The sequence below is a fragment of the Oryctolagus cuniculus genome, chromosome X (assembly GCF_051225735.1).
Source record: "Oryctolagus cuniculus isolate XC-2025 breed Fujian yellow rabbit chromosome X, ASM5122573v1, whole genome shotgun sequence".
NCBI lineage: Eukaryota > Metazoa > Chordata > Mammalia > Lagomorpha > Leporidae > Oryctolagus > Oryctolagus cuniculus.
The window spans coordinates 39,593,938-39,610,679 of record NC_142888.1 but is presented as its reverse complement, the minus strand read 5'-3'; the positions used below and the strand labels follow the sequence as shown (position 1 = coordinate 39,610,679).

Genomic DNA, 16,742 nt, shown 5'->3' with positions numbered 1-16,742 from the left:
CTTTTTATGCTATATCATGCACTCCACACAAACAATGCCCCCAGTGAATTAAACTCCTCCAATATATCCAATTGCCAATGTAGAATTTTTAAGATTAAATTTAACAACAAGACAAAAAAAGCAACTGGAATTTTGTAGAAACAGTGTTCTCTGAATTGGAGTCCTGAAAAACTTTTTTCAGACATTTCAGTACCTCCAAACTGCTGATGATACTCCAAAACTGTCCCTATATTACTGCCCAGACGCTTTGAGTTGGGATTTTCTACAGCATTTTATGGGACACAAATATTTGATCCACTAACATCATTATAATTACCTATGAAGCATGGTCTGAGGATTTTCTGCTTAATAAAGACTGCAGCTAATCACTCAACTCTGTATCCTATGCTTAATCTTCTCCTAGTGGTGATTAGGAGTTTGCACTTCCTATACATGTAGAGAGAGAAATCTAATATAAAGTGTCATTCTCAATAAAAAATACTGATGGAGTCTACCAGTTTCCTCTTTCTGAGCTACCTCTTCACTCTTCATTTTTGAGCTTTGATTCTTACATCTTTAACTTTCTGTCATCTTGAACTATAAAATTTAATGTTCTAGCATGCCCAATAGTCTATGACCATATTGCCTCATAACTCTTACATTAAAAAAATAGAGGTAGTATTTCCCCAGTGTGCGCCAGGAGAGACTGAGAACATGGAGTTCAGAGCGATGAAGCAGCAGAGGAGACATGGCTGAGGCACTGCCGCTTTGCTGACAGACAACCACCAGAAATACCCTGTGAAGAAATGCCTCCACCTATTGCCAAAATGAACTCTGAGGGAAAATGAAGTAAACTGGAGATCTCCAACAAAATGTTGCAGACCATAAATAGCCACATTCCTCTGGAGTCTTTAATTCATTCACAGCCATCAAAAAAAAAAAAAGGTTTTGGCATCATGTTTGGGAAGAAAAAGAAAAAGATTGAAATATCTGGCCTATCCAACATTGAGCACAGGGTTCATACTGGGTTTGATCCACAAGAACAGAAATTTTGCAGCCTTCCACAGCAGTGGCATAGCCTGTTAGCAGATACTGCTAACAGACTGAAGCCCGTGGTGAATGCTTCATGTATCACACCCATACAACTGGCTCCCATGAAGACAATCATTAGAGGAAACAAACCCTTCAAGGAAACCTCCTTCAACAGCTTGCTGGAGGATGGTGACAACATCTCAATGACTTGCTCCAATTCACTAAGGAAACAAAGCCCACATACCCTGGATCAGAGAGCCTCCAGCCACGGTCAGTGCCATTTGGAAGAAGATAGCTTCATCATCTTGTCAGAGTACTCCAGTGAATCCAATACTACTGTTGACCATGTGACCAAAAAGCACAGAGAAAAGAGTCTCTACAGAGATGAATTGGATCCTGATAAAGGTAGCCATGTGACCAAGCAAGACGGACACATGATGAGAATGAAGCATGGGGAGGCCTACTATTCTGAGATGAAAACTGATAAAGGTGATATTGCCAGATTTCCTGTCGATTATCACGCTCACTTGGACTCACTGAGCAAACCAAGCAACTACAGTGATCACAAATGGGAGTACCAGTGAGCATCAGGAAGCTCCCCTCTGGATTACCCTTTCCAGTTCACGCATTCTAGAACTTCAGGGACCAGCAGGTGCTCCAAGGAGAGTCTGGTGAATAGCTAAAGTGAGTGGGCACCAAGCCTAGAGAACTATGACAGGCGGCCAAAGTTGTCCTACATGAACCAGACGAGTCCTCAGCCAGCCATGTGGCAGAGGTCCCTGTCAGGTTCAGGGATCCAGGAACCCATGATGCCCATCAGAGCATTTAAATTCAGAGTACATTTAAAACCCATCCCCAAGGACACTCGTACAACTCCTACACCTACCCTTGTTTGTCAGAGTCCAACATGTGCTTTCCAATGGTAAACTATGATTGAGCACAGGTTGGCCCTCAGCCCTCTACTGTCAGGGTCTGACATCTATCCCAGGGGCCCCACCAAACTACCTCAAAGTTAAAGAAAAGGCGGCTATTCCTCCAGCAGCCACCGTTACCCATCTGGGTACAAAAAGCCTCCCTATACCACCACCTTTCCCTGCAAACCAGCTCCCAGCACATCTCCACCACCTCTTACCTGAGCTCTCTCTGCATCTCATCCAGCACCTACCCTCCTCCTAGCTGGGGCTCCTCCTCAAACCAGCAGCCCTCCATGGTGTCCCATGAACAATTTTGAGCTGACCTGCAGCTGGTGGTCAGCCCAGGGGACCCCAGGGGTGACTTGGACAACTTTATCAAAATTGGGCAAGGATCAACAGGCATTGTGCGCATTGTCACCAAGAAACACACAAGGAGGCCAGCACCGCAGCTCAACAGGCTAATCCTCTGCCTAGCGGCGCCAGCACACTGTGTTCTAGTCCCAGTCGGGGCGCCGGATTGTGTCCCGGTTGCCCCTCTTCCAGGCCAGCTCTCTGCTGTGGCTCGGGAGTGCAGTGGAGGATGGCCCAAGTGCTTGGGCCCTGCACCCCATGGGGGACCAGGAGAAGCACCTGGCTCCTGCCTTCGGATCGACGTGGTGCACTGGCCACAGCATGCCGGCCGCAGCGGCCATTGGAGGGTGAACCAACGGAAATGGAAGACCTTTCTCTCTCTCTCTCTCTCTCTCTCTGTCCACTCTGCCTGTCAAAAAAAAAAAAAAAGAAACACACAAGGAAACAAGCTACAGTGAAGAAAATGGACCACTAGAAGCAACAAAGGTAAGAGCTGCTTTTTAATGAAGTTGTGATCATGCAGAACAGAAATGGGGTGGCTGTGTCATATGGTAGGCCCATATTCAGATTTTTTGAGGTATCATCATAGTGTCTTCCATAGTGGCTTTACCAGTTTACATTCCCAACAACAGTGGATTAGGGTACCTTTATCCCCACATCTTCGACAATATTTTTTGTTTGTTGGTTTCTGTATGAGAGCCATTCTAACTGGGGTGAGGTGAAACCTCATTGTGGTTTTGATTTGCATTTCCCTGATAGCTAGTGATCCTGAACATTTTTTCATGTCTATTGGCCATTTGTATTTCCTCTTTTGAAAAATGTCTGTTTAAGTCCTTGGCCCATCTCTCAGCTTGGTGGTAAAAATGCCATCTTGACTGTTAAAATGAGCATATTAAGAATTAAAGTAAACATATAGATAGGAAAACATGGTAAAGTGATCATATAAATAGGATCAAGTGCCTGGTAATAATAACAGAATTAAAAAGGATAGAATGAGGCTGGTGCTGCGGCTCAATAGGCTAATCCTGTGCCTGCGGTGCTGGCACACCAGGCTCTAGTCCCGGTTGGGGCGCCGGATTCTGTCCTGGTCACTCCTCTTCCTGTCCAGCTCTCTTCTGTGGCCAGGGAGTGCAGTGGAGGATGGCCCAAGTCCTTGGGCCCTGCACCCACATGGGAGACCAGGAGAACCACCTGGCTCCTGGCTTTGGATCACCGCAATGTGCTGGCTGCAGCAGCCATTGGGGTGTGAACCAACAGACAAGGAATATCTTTCTCTCTGTCTCTCTCTCTCACTGTCCACTCTGCCTGTCAAAAAAAGAAGGATGGAATGTTTCATCATGGGAAGCAGTCCACACAGCAGACTCATAGAATGACAATTGCTTTAAGTAACACTCTGACCTCAGAATCAGCCCTTAAGGCTTCCTAATCTGGCTGAAAAGCCTGTGAGAGGATTTAAGGCATGGAAAGCCAAGATACTGTGGCTAAAAATGTTCTACATGAAGGATCTCTGTGAGTGAGACCCCAGAAAAAGGAAGTGCCCATCAAAGAAGGATGTACTTTTCTCTAAAAAGGGAGGAGAGAACTTCCACTTTGCTTATGGCCTTGTCCAAATACTGACAGAGTTTGTGGACTCAAAATACTTCTGTAGCCTAGGCACCTAATGTCAAGAGCCTTGGGTGGTCACTGACATCATAAATAAGAGTGTTAATTGTTAAATTAACAACAGGAGTCACTGAGCACTAACTCCCCATGCACGACCTTGGCCTTCAATGAGTTGTATTATGAGAGTTAACTGTAAAACTAGTTCTCAGTTGTGTGTGTTTGTGTGTGTGTATGTGTGTGTGTATGAATTGTTGACATCTTTACTTAGTATAGAGTTGGTCTTCTGTGTACAAAGTTAATTGAAAATGAAACTTAATGCAGAGTTGGACTAGCAAGGCACAGAGTGGGAGGAGAATGAGGGGTGGGAGTATGCGTGGGAGGGCAGCTATTGTGAAAAGAATAGCTATATTCCTAAAGTTGTACTTTTGAAATTTATATTCCTTAAAAAATAAATTTACAATTAATGATTGATGGTGAGTCCCCTCTACATCAATGAGCCTCCCATCCAGGCAATGCAAAGAATCCGTGACAGTTTACCTCCAAGAGTGAAGGACCTACATAAGGTTTCTTCAGTGCTCCAGAGATTCCTAGCTCTGATGCTAGTGAGGGAGCTCTCTCAAAGAGCCACAGCCCAGGAACTCCTTAGACATCCATACTTAAAACTGGCAGGTCCACCATCTTGCATCATTCCCCTCATGAGACAATATAGGCATCACTGAGCAGAGAATTCTTCTAGGTGACAAAACTAAATTAGGACATGAGAATAATTCAGGAGAACATGAAGAAACCACAAAACATGAAAAAGGCCTCTACATTCCAGACCAGCTGGTTGATGGAACAGTGTGATGACCAGCAGGGTTTGACACACCAGGGCATCTCCTTGTGCTTTAAATAGGCATCTCTCCACTGACAGTTGGTGTGGTAATTTGGAGGACGGTTTCACTAAGTCATTATTATCTTTTTCAGCCCTTCATCCAGCAAATCAGAAGGACTCCGTACAAACTCTGTTATGAGGTATCCTGGCCTCATGCAGGGTAATGTATATGATTTTCTATATTGAAAGAATACTTTTTTGGCAAGATAAATTAAAGAAGGAAAACAAAAAGCACTTTTTTTCTTAATGGTAGCAGTGTAATGTATTTTGCAATGAATTTGTAATTTTTCTGTACGATAGTTTTGACAATTTATAGCACTTAGATATCATGTAGCCATTGTATCAGTTGAAGTACTATTTGTTTACTAGCAGGAGTTTGAAAAAAACCTTTCCTACATTTTTATCCCCTTCAGAGAATCAATGATTCTTTAGGAACTTTGAATACTGAATAATTCTCTATCACCATAATTTTAGTTGAATATCTTTCTTATCTTAATAAGTGTCTTATGTGATGGAAGAATTAAGAGTGATGGTGATGGAGTGCACATTTAATTTATCCAACCAAAAACAGTGAGATAAAATTTGAACCACAGTATACCACCAAACTACTCTTTGAGATAAAGCTAAATATTTTGAAAAATCACATTTTTCTTCAAGGCTTGTAGGAGCAAACCACTTTTCACAAACCAGGATGTTTTCCTCAGTGCCCTCCCTCAGATGGGTATGCCATCACTTTCTGGCCAAATTTTATTCCCAGGGAGTAATTTCAGTGCTAGAATCGTTGGACTCTGTTCTCCAAATTGAATATTTGAGTGAAACCACAAGAACTCCAGGCTCACAAATGGAGAGGGGAATGAACAGGACAAGATGTTTGGTGTACAAAACTCTGTATGTTAGCACACCAAATCCTTGTCTGTATTTACCTATGTACCATGGTGTTCATTGCTATTGCTCAGTATCATGCAGGACGTCTGTGCTGACTAGAGGATGAATTAGCAAGGGGGTATTTTACCAGATATGATCTGACTTCAATTGTGACCATGTTATGATGTGTTTCCAAGATAGGGGAGCTGTGCTGCTGTCTAGATCTTCTTGAATGTTGATAAAAATGAATGATTACTACAATACATTTTGTGTTCCTTGTGGAATGAATTTGCATATTACTTGTAGGTCAATATAGATTTTCCTTTAAAATTCTGGAAGAGCTACATAGCCATCATTAGTTTCTTTTAATTATGCATCAGAAAAAGCCATTTGTTACCAAACTGGAAAATCCGAGGCTTTCCTAATGACCTCATATACTGTAATGAACAAGAATTTAAATATGTAAAAATGCTCTGGTTCCTCTAAGCATAATTAAGAATTTTGTAATTAATAGGTTGCTATTAAATTATTAGAGCTAAAAAGGAAAAAAAAGAATAAGATGACCTTCTACTGATTAGATTTCCAGTTTTCCCCCAAACTGGAAATGCCTCACCATAAGTAGAATTTATAACTTTATTTCATAAAACCTAACAAATGTGTGTTTTATGTAAAATATAAAAGAATTAATATAAATCTATAACAATAAAAAACTAATTCCAGAAAATGGCAGTTTTGAAAGTTCATGATGTATCCCAGCAGTTCCACTTCAGATCCAGCTCTCTGGTATGGCCTGGGAAAGCCGTGGAAGATGGCCCAAGTCCTTGAACCCCAGCACCTGCATGGGAGACCCGAAAGAAGTTCCTGGCTCCTGGCTTCGGATCGGTGCAGCTCCGGCCACTGTAGCCAACCGGGGAGTGAATCATCATATAGAAGACCTCTCTCTCTCTGCCTCTCTTCTCCCTGTGTAACTCTTTTAAGTAAATAAATATTTTTTTTTAAAAAAAGAAAGAACGTTTGTGAAACATTAACCAGGTCTATGTAGAAGTAGAAAGAAAAAAAGAAACCCTTTTTTAAGCTGAAATAAACATTTAAAAATTGCAGAAAAAAAATGGATCTTTGGATTCCAAACATTTTTGACAGTGTAATGGACATTTTTCTGTAATTTTATTATCATTGAGCATTTTTAAGTATTAATTGAATTTGTCAAAAATTACTGTAGGGTTTTGTGAACACTAATTATTGGCAGAAAGCATACTTGCAAATAAAAATAAATGTTTGCTTTTTTCCCCATTGTGTTATTGGAGGAAAAAAGAACATTTGCTCGATTGTCCTAGTCTTTGTACATTTTTGACACTATAACAGAACACCACGAATTTATAAAGAAAAGAAATTCATTTTTCACATCTGTAAAGTCTTGGAAGTTTAACCTAAAGGCATCAGCAGGTTAGGGCCTATTCTGCTTTCAGGATGATTCATTGAATGCTACATGCTCTGGAGGGGAGGAATGCCATGCCCTCACATAGTGGAAGGTGATAAAAGAATAAAGCCATTCCCACAAGTCTTCTGTAAAGTGAATTGATATATTTATGAAGACAGAGCCTTCATAATCTAAAAACCTCCTGAAGGGCTTCAAATCTCAACACTGTTGCATTGGCAATTAAGTTTCCAACACATTCATTTTGGGGGACTCAATTAAGCCATAGAAGTTCACCACATAAACATGTTCTGAATACTTTCTAAATTTATTCCTAGGCTGTATCAATCAGCATATCCTAATCTCCAGGTTTATGTAATGGTAATAATAGCGATCAATTACTAGTAACCTAACACTATTCTAAGTGCTTTTTATGGACTGTCTCATTAAATTCTGACAACGATACTCTGAAGACAATATTATTGTCTTAATTTATAAAGAAATTGATGTATGACTTTGCCCAAAGTCACATAGCCAGTAAATGGTGGGGCATAGATTCCAATTCACCCTGTTTGCTTCCAAGGCCCATATTATAACTATGACACACAATATTGACACACAATATTCGCTACAGTAAAATTCACAAATATGTCAAAAATTAAATAGCATACCCTTTAAAAAAGGAGTAAAAAAGAAATCACCAGATAAATTAGGGAATGATTCGATATTAATAAAAAGGAAATGTAGGGGGCCGTTGCTGTGGCATAATGGGTAAAGCCACCACCTGCAGTGCCAGCATCACATATGGGGACCGGTTCGAGTTCTAGTTGCTCCACTTCTGATACAGCTCTCCGCTATGGCCTGGGAAACAGAAGATGGCCCAAGTTCTTGGATACCTGCACCCACATGGGAGACCCAGAAGAAGCTCCTGGCTCCTGGTTTCAGATTGGCTCAGCTCCAGCCATTGAGGCCATCTGGGGAATGAACCAGCAAATGGAAGCCCTCTCTCTCTCTCTCTCTCTTTCTCTGTGCCTCTGCCTCTCTGTAGCTCTGTCTTTCAAATAAATAAATCTTAAAAAAAGGCAATGTAGCATTCCAAAACTTCTTAGATGTAGAAAAAGGAGTGCTCAGAGGTGTTTATAATAGTAAACACCTACGTTAAAAAAGAAAGATCCCAAGTCAAAAACTTACCTTCATACCTTAAAAAACTAGCAAAAAGGGAAGGAATTAATAAAAATTAGAACAGAGGTAAACAAAGTAGAAAAAAGGGAAGTCAGTAAAGAAAGTCAATGAAAACAAATATTTTTGAAGAGATTAACAAAACTGACAAATCTTATTTACACAAAGAAAATAGATATTAAAATTATTAAATCAGAAATGAAACAATGTTATTGCCATTTTAGATAAATAAAAATAATTGTAACAAATTATTCTGAATACTTTTATATCAACAAATCAGAGAGATCAGGAAATTTCCTAGAAACTCATGAGTAACCAAAACCAACTCATGAAGAAATACAAAATAGAACCATACCAAGTAAAAAGTAATCTTTATTTTTAGTAAATTTATAGGTATAAGATTATATGCTAAAACCTATAAAAATAATGAAAGCTCTCACAAGAAAGCTTTAAAAATTGCCATGAGCAGGGAGGGTTGAATTCTATTTCATATTAAAAGTAGAACAAAAATTCCTCTAAACTACAAAAATAGAAAAGATGAAAATACTTCCTGTTTTATTCTGAGTCCAGGCAGTACTCTAATACCAGAGTCAGTCAAAAACATCACAAGAAAACAGTATCAATATATTTGATGAATGTAAATGCAAAGTTCGAAATTTTTGTTTAAGGTGTAAGGTAGGGGTTTAGTTTTGTACTTCTGCATGTGGAGACCCAATGTTCCCAGCATTATTTGTTGAAGAGACTGCATTTTCTCCATGAACTGATATTAGTTATTTTGTCAAAGATAAGTTGATTGTAGACATGTGGCTTGATTCTGGAGTTTCTATTCTGTTTCATTGGTTTATATGTCTTTTTTTGCAAATACTAGGCTGTTTTGATTATAACTGCTTTGTATTAAGTCTCGATCTGTATTGTGATGTCTCAGGCTGTGTTTTGTGTTTTTGTTGTACAACATTGTTTTAGCTATTCAGGGTTTCTTCTGCTTTCATATGAATTTTAGCATTTTTTTCTAGATCTGAGAAGAATGCCATTGGCACTTTCATTGGGATCACATTAAATCTGTAAATTGCTTTCAGTAATATGGACATTTTGATGTTTTTAATTCTTCCACTCCACAAACATGGAAGATTTATTTTCCATTTTCCATCTTTGATTCTTTGTATGTTTTGTGATTTTCATCATAGAGATTGTTGATCTCCATGGTTAAATTTATTCTAAGGTATTTAAATTTTTTGTAGCTATTGTGAATGGGATTGATCTTACAAGGTCTTTTTCAGCCATGGCATTGGCTGTATATACAAAGGCAATTGATTTTTGTTTATTGATTTTATATCCTGCCTCTTTACCAAACTCTTTTCTGACTTTCAATAGTCTCTCAGTGGAATCTTTTGGATCTCCTGTATATACAATCATGTCATCTGCAAATGGGGATAGTTTGACTACTTCCTCCTTTCCAATGTGTATCACTTTGATTTCTTATTTATTTATTTATTTATCTATTTATTTATTTTGCCTAATGACTCTGACTAAAACTTCCAGGACTATATTTAACAATAATGGTGAGAGTGGACATCCTTGTCTGGTTCCAGATCTTAGTGGAAATGTTTCCAAATTTTCCTCATTCAATACGATGTTGGCTATGGGTTTGCCATAGATTGTCTTGATTTTGTTGGGGAATGCACCTTCTAACCCAATTTACTTAAGATTTTCATCATGAAAGGATGTTGTACTTTTATCAAATGTTCTCTCTGCATCTATTGAAGTAACCATAAGGTTTTTAATCTTCAGTTTGTTAATGTGATGTATCACATTGATTGATTTGCCAATGTTGAATTATTCCTGCATACCAGGATTAAATCCAATTTGTCTAGGTAAATAATCATTTATATTAGCTAGTATTTTGTTGAGGATTTTTGTATCTATGTTCACCAGGGATATTGATAAATAGTCCTCATTCTCTGTTGTATCTTTTTCTGGTTTAGGTATTAAGGTGATGCTGGTTTCATCAAAGGAATTTGGGAGGATTTCCTCAATTTCAATTGTATTGAATAATTTCAAAAGAACTGGAATTAATTCTTCTTTAAATATCTGGTAGAATTCAGCAGTGAAGCCATCCAGTATGTACTTTTTTTGTTGTGAGGGTGTTTATCACCAATTCAGTCTCCATCTTGGTTATTAGTAAGTTTAGGTTTTCCATGTCTTTATACTCAATTTTGGTAGATTGTATGTATCCAGGAATCTATCTATTTCTTCTAGATTTTCCAAATTGTTGGCATACAGCTCTTTGTAGTAATTCCTGATGATTCTTTTTATTTCTGTGGTATCTATTGTTACACTTTCTTTTCCACATTTGATTCTAATGATTTGGGTCTTCTCCCTCTTTTATTTTTGTTAGTTGGGCCAATGTATCAATTTATTTTTCCAAACAAAAAACAGCTTTTCATTTCTTTTGTATTGGTGTTTTTGGTTTCAATTTTGTTTATTCCCTAACTTTAATTATTTCTTTCCTCCTAATTTTAGTTTGGTTTATTGTTGTTTTTCTAGGTCTCTGAGATGAATTGATAGCTCATTTATTTGGTGCTTTTCCAATTTCTTGATGTAGGCACTAACATTCAACTTCACACTGCTTTTTCTGTAACCTCTATGTTTTGATATGATGTATTGTCATCTTCATTCATTTATAGAAATGTTTTGACTTCTATTTTTATTCCTTTTATGACCCACTGTTCATTCAGGAGCATGTTTTTCAGTCTCCATGTGTTTATATATGTTCTAGAGATTCTAGAATTGTTAATTTCCAGATTAATTCCATTTTGTTCAGAAAAGCTGCATGGTATGATTTTGATTTTTTTTAATTTGATGAAACTTGCTTATGGCCTAGCTTATGGTCTCTTGGATTCTTGACACCCAGTGTCCAATGTAATCAGCACATTTAGGGATTAGTTATAAAAAATAATGTATCTTTATTTGTTCCTATCCTTCCAAAAATTCTAACAAGGCTGTGAGTTTTCTCTGAGCCTTTGTACACTCCTGCTATTTCAGTACTAGACAGCACCAAAAGTTGAGGTTTGCCACAGGACTTTTTTTGCCGTGTTTTCACTTTATTTCCCACCATATTCCCTAGGCTTAGGTTTTTCTGCAGTTGATTTTTTTGTTCATCATGAACTGGGGAAATGTCTAAAAAGAGGTAGTCCACTCCTGAATCTTATTTTTGGGGTTGAGGTGGGCCCAGACAGGAAGTCCTGTAGCCACCAATGCCACAATGCTAGATCATTACTTCAGTTGACAGCCCACTGATAGCACTGCAGCCTGGGTCTAGGACTAAATCCTACCCTTCCTTGAAGAAGTGACCTCACTGCCTGATGCCACTCCAACTAGCTGCTTGTGATGCTGTCTTAGAAATAAGGCTAACCAAGTGGTATCATGGAACTGAACTTGAGACTAGAGCATGTCCATAGGCTCCATTTGCAGGCACTGGCCTAGGACGTGAACCATTATATTTTGCTCAATATTAGGTTTCACCAGAATTTCATTGAGTCCCAGTATCATCTGTCATTTCTTTCTGTGTGCCCAGAATTGGAAACCGGTGATAATCGCGAAGCCTCAGTTGCACAAGCAGGTGCTAGATGGGTCACATGTAGGTCTCAAAGTCATCAGGCTGTGTGAAATCTTTGGATAATACGCCAGGGCAACATGAGGTTGGCAGTGATACATGCCAGAACAAGAATGTGTCACCAAAGAAAGATCTCTGCCAGATACTGAGGCAATGTTAAGTCTCTGTCTTCAGACACTGGCCTATGGATAGGAATTGTTGGATCTGCCTAAGTTTCAGATTAATCAGTCTGGCATTGAGTTATGAAGGCACAGTCCTGTGGTTACTTAGTGACAGAACAAAAAAGGTAGAGGGGAGTTGAAGGAAGCCTATTGCTTTTCCAGACTGGCACTACGGTGGGTCACACCTGGAATGCACACTTAGTATGGCCTATGCACTCTCATGGGTACATGTTAGTACCACTTGATATTGGATATATTCCAAAACAATTCCATACCACCGGAGTACAAGTCTCCACCAGAGTTGTGGCAAGTGTAGAGGTTGTGAGAAGTGGCCTAAGGGTAGAGACCTTTGGGCTTTATAATATGGTGGGTCTCACCACAGTGTCCCAGTTCTGAGTTCTAAATTTCTTCTCCTGCCTTAGTCCACAGTGAGTGATCCTTCTGTGTTTTCTGTCAGAGGTGTGGGAGGGATAGCAGAAGCAATGCTCTAGCTACCTGTATATAGTGTGTCCACAGTTGCATGTATGGACCTGGAGGCAGGTACTATGGGATACTGATAGGCTGAATTTTATCACAGTGGGTCTGGTCCTAGAATTCAAGTCTAAGGATGGATTGAATTTGTTTTTCCTCCACAAAGTGGGAAGTATCTCTCTTCATGACACTATTTAGAGCTAGGGAAGGAGTTAAATTGGCAACTCTTTCATTCTTGCTATCTTCCATGAGACTTTTCTTATCATAGTAAACTAGGCACTATGGTCTCTCACCTAACTTCCATAGTTCTTCTGAAGGTAACTTGGTACATGAAGGGTATTCAAATTGGTGTCTCTGTAGGGGTCACTGGCTTGTCATGGCTGTTTTTTGTTCCTGAGCAACAACTCTTATTTGATAACTGCACTTTTTCATTTATTTTTATTAATATATGTACAGATTTCATGTAGTTCATAGATACAGCTCTAAGAATATAATGATACTTCCTTTCTCTATTCTTCCCTTTATTTTTTTTAACTTTTGTGGCAAAATGTTTTATTCTATTTATATAAAAGGAACAACTATCATATATTGTTTATATACAATTTTAAGAACATAATGATACTTCCCATCCTACCCTTCCTCCCTCCCTATCACGCTCTCTCCTCTTTCCATTCTTATTTTTTAATTTTTGTAATCGCATACTTTCAATTTACTTGAAGCTTAATCCTCCACTAAATAAAGTATATATAAAGTAGTAAATAGAAAAACCACTGTTCCTCTGAAGTATAGTCAAGGGATAACCTTGTCTCAAAGTGTCAGTTTGTTTGACATATTTTTTATTTACTTTATAGCCACAAGTTTAACGCTCCATTAAATGAAGAGTTCAAAAAGTGAAAAGTAGAAAGACCATGGTTCAGCAGGCATACAAAAAAGGGTTACAAACAATAATCAAATCTCAAGATGGCAATTTCACTGATACACATTAATTTTTTTGTAACCTATATATCAGCTACCACAAGTCACTGAAAACATGTAATATTTGTCTTGTTGGATCTGGTTGTTTTTACTAATCACAGTGGTCTCCAGTTGCATCCATTTTTCTGCAAAAGACAGGATTTCATTCTTTTATATGCTGAATAGTATCCCATCATCTGTATATGCCACTTTTTCTTTATTCAGTCATCAGTTTATGAACATCTACATTGATCCTGTATCTTAGATATTATAAATTGGATGCTATAAACTGGGACAACAGGGAACTCTTCCATATGATGATTTCATCTCCTTTGGGTATATTTCCAGGAGTAGGATAGCTAAGTCATATAATAGATCTATTTTTAGATTGATGAGGCATTTCCATATTGTCTTCAATAACAGTTGTACCAGCTTCCATTTTCACCAGTTTGTTAGGGTAAATTTTCTCCAAACCCTTACCAGCATCGGTTATTTTATGATTTTTGGATAATAGCCATTCAACTGGGATGAGCTGATAACACATTGTGGCATCTAGTTGCATTCCCCTATGGTTAGCAATCCTTAGAGTTTTTTTTTTTTTCTTATGTCTGTTGACCATTTTATATTTCATCCTTTGAAAAATGCCTGTTCATGTCTTTTGACCATTTCTAACTGGATAGTTTGTTTTGTAGTTGTTGATTTTTTTGAGTTCCTTATATACTCTGGATATCAATCCTTTATCAGATGTATAGCTAGCAAATATTTTCTCCCATTCTGTTAGTTACCTATTCACTTTGTTGAGTGTTTCTTTTGTAGTGTAGATGTTTCTTAGCTTGATGAAATCCCATGTGTCTGATTTTGCTTTTGCTGCTTGTGCATCTGGGGACTTTTTGCAATGAATCTTTGCCTATACAAATGTCTTACAGAATTTCCCTATGCTTTCCTCTAGTAATTTGATAGTGTCAGATCATAGATTTAGATCCTTGATACATTTTGAGTTGATTTTTGTATAGCATGTAAGGTACTTCTGCATGCAGAAATCTAATTTTCCCAGCACCACTTGTTGAATTACAGTCCTTTATCCAGGGAGTGATTTTTGTCAAAAATTAGTTGGTTACAGATGCATGGATTAATTTTGGGGTCTCTATTCTGTTCCATTGGTTTACATTTCTATTTCTTTGCCAGGACAAGTTGGTTTTGATTATTAACTGCCCAAACGTATGTCTTGAAATGTGGTTTTTTGATGCCTCTGGCTTTGTTTTTATGGTTTATGGTCACTTTGGCTATTCAGGGTTTCTTGTGTTTCCATATAAATTTTAGGATCATTTTCTCTATATCTGAAAAGTATGTCCTTGGTATTTTGATTGGGATAGCATTTTATCTGTAAATTGTTTTCGGTAGTATGGATATTTTGATCCATACTACCAATTCATGAAGACGGAAGACTTCTATTTTTAGTATGTCCTCTATTTCTTTCCCTAATATTTTGTAACCTTGGTTAAATTTATCCCAAGGTTTTTAAAATTTTTGTAGCTATTGTGAATTGCACTAATCTTATAAGTTCTTTCTCCACCATAACATTGTTAGTATACATGAATGCTGTTGATTTTTGTGTGTTGGTTTTTTATCTTGCAACTTAGCAAATTCTCTTGAGTTCCAATAGTCTCTTAGTGCAGGGTAACTACAATTTTAAAAGTAAAAAAAAGTGCAGACAAAACATTGGTGGTGCAAATATTAAAAGGAAACATTTATTGGTTCATAAAACATTAAACAGAACTATCACATGATGCAGCAATTCCACCCTTAGATATATATCTGAAGTAACTTCAAATAAGTGTTCAAATAGATCCCTGTATATGAATATTCAAAGAACTCATATCCTTAATAGCCAAAAAATGAAAACTCAAGAAACTTTGTGTTTCTATGGGGGTGCAAATGGGGGTGCAAACTGTTGAAATCTTTACTTAATGTATACTAAACTGATCCTCTGTAAAAAAAAAAAAAAAAAAAAAAAAAAAAAAAGAAATTATCAACTCCCAACTTGACTCTCACTGGGATTAAACATGACAATAGGTCTGATCTGATTTCATCATCATTTAAAAAAATCATCTATTATTTTTCACTTTATGTTTCTGTGTGGGAGCAAACTGTTGAAATCCTTACTTAATGATCTTCTGTATATTAAGATAATCGAAAATGAATCTTGATGTGAATGGAAGGGGAGAGGGAGTGGGAAAGGGGAGGGTTGTGGGTGGGAGGGACGGTATGGGGGGGGAAGCCATTGTAATCCATAAGTCGTACTTTGGAAATTTATATTCATTAAATAAAAGTTAAAAAAATAAAAAAATAAAAATACATTAAGTGAAATGTACAAATTAAATTAAATTATTTTTAATATCAAAAAAAGAAAGAAAGAGAAGAAAGGAAGGAGGGGAGGGAGTGAGTGGCAAATCCAGAAAAACCCAGAGAAAAAGAAATAGATGGGGCGAGAGGAAGCGAAGGAAGGAAGGAAGGAAGGCAGACAGGCATGTTGGTGCTGTGACATAGTGGGTAAAAGCTGTTGCCTGCAGTGCCATCATCCCATATGGGCACTGGTTCAAGTACCAGCTGTTCCACTTCCAATCCAGCTCCCTGCTTTGGTGCCTGGGAAAGAAGCAGATGATAGCCTGGGCCCCTGCACCCATGTGGGACAGCCAGAAGAAGCTCCTGGCTCCTGGCTTCAGATGGGCTCATCTCCAGTCTTTGCAGCCATTTGGGGAGTAAACCAATGGATAGAAGTGCATCTCCTCCCTTTTCCTTTCAAATATAACAAATAAATATTTAAAAAAAGAAACACAGAAATCATTTTTTAAAAAAGAAATAAAGAAAGAAAAGAAAAGAAAAGAAGATAAAAATGTGTTCCATGATATCATATTTCAACTTTGGAAACAAGTTATGCCTTGTGCTTTGTCTCCTTATATTATTGTTTCAATGTAAGACCAAACCCATCTTGAAAATAATGTTTTTCCCTTTAAAGCAAAAAAATTTTGTAAATAATGAACCTAATTTAATATGCTTAAAATTTGTAATGGTAAATTTAGTGTACATTTTGCCATAATAAAAAAATACACAACAACAGAGTACTGTACTTCCTTTTTCTACAGTTGATTGTCATGTACCCCCTTGATCTTTATTCTCCAGGACCCAGAATCCTAGGATTCATTAAAACTTCCTGATTTTCTAGTTTATAATCTATTCTCACACAGTACCTGAATCCAAGAAGGAAACTACTGTTCTTAATCTCTTAGGCAAAACCTGGACTAAGTTATAATAAAGAATTGCTGATAAAGCAAAT

At 37.8% G+C, this 16,742-nt stretch overlaps 1 pseudogene; it reads left to right on the top strand.

Annotated features, from left to right (window-relative positions):
* Window positions 1-935: 935 nt before the first annotated feature.
* Window positions 936-16,742, top strand: part of LOC100352613 (serine/threonine-protein kinase PAK 5 pseudogene) — a 54,747-nt pseudogene continuing 38,940 nt past the window's right edge.